The sequence below is a fragment of the Marmota flaviventris genome, chromosome 8 (assembly GCF_047511675.1).
Source record: "Marmota flaviventris isolate mMarFla1 chromosome 8, mMarFla1.hap1, whole genome shotgun sequence".
Taxonomy (NCBI): Eukaryota; Metazoa; Chordata; class Mammalia; order Rodentia; family Sciuridae; genus Marmota; species Marmota flaviventris.
Genome location: NC_092505.1, coordinates 102,986,624 through 102,987,470, shown reverse-complemented (window position 1 = coordinate 102,987,470; position 847 = coordinate 102,986,624). Strand labels below are relative to the sequence as shown.

The 847-nt window shown below is 34.6% G+C and overlaps 1 pseudogene; it reads left to right on the top strand.

The window, feature by feature from the left end:
* The first annotated feature begins 266 nt into the window (after window positions 1–266).
* On the top strand, window positions 267–847 carry LOC139706670 (high mobility group protein B3 pseudogene; annotated as a pseudogene).

The window sequence follows — 847 nt, the reverse complement described above, 5'->3', positions numbered from 1 at the left end:
CTAAATTAAGTACTTAATTCCTAGATGAACATTTACAAAGTTATATGACACAATAAACAATAGGCTCATAAGTTTCTATAAATAAAGATAATAAGTAATCATGAAGTATATCTGGCTTAAAATCAAACAATAGGTATTTTCTATGACTTCTGTTTTGTTAATTGTTGCTATAGCATTACTAGTGGGGTCCAGCATTTTATAAATCAATTAGTGTTAGGAGAAGTTAAGGATAGAGTTCATTGAGACTAGCAAACAATACAATCAGGATGGCTAAAGGTAAACCCACAAAACAAAAGCCAAAATGTCTGCTTATGCCTTCTTTGTGCAGCATTCAGAGAAGAACATATGGAAAAATTGAAGAAGTTTCTGTCAACTTTGCAGAATTTTCCAAGAAGTCTCTGAGAGTAGAAGAAAAGATCTGGGAAGACAATATCTAAATTTGATGAATGACAAAGACAGATAAAGTACGCTATGATTGGAAATGAATGATTATGGACCAGCTAAGAGAAGTAAGAAGAAAAAGGACCCTAATTACTCCAAAAGATTACCATCTGTACTCTTCCTGTTTTGTTCAGAATTCTGCCCCAAGATTAAGTCCACAAATCCTGGTATCTCTATTGGAGATGTGACAAAAAAGCTGGGTGAGATGTGGTATAATTTAAAAGACAGTGAAAAGCAGCCATACATCACTAAGGCTGCAAACTTGAAGGATAAATATGAGAAGGAAGTTGTTGACTCTAAAGTCTAAAGGACAATTTGATGGCATAAAGGATCCTGCTAACATTGCCCAGAAATGGTGGAAGAGGAAGATGAAGAAGATGAAGAGGAAGAAGAGGAGATACCTTAG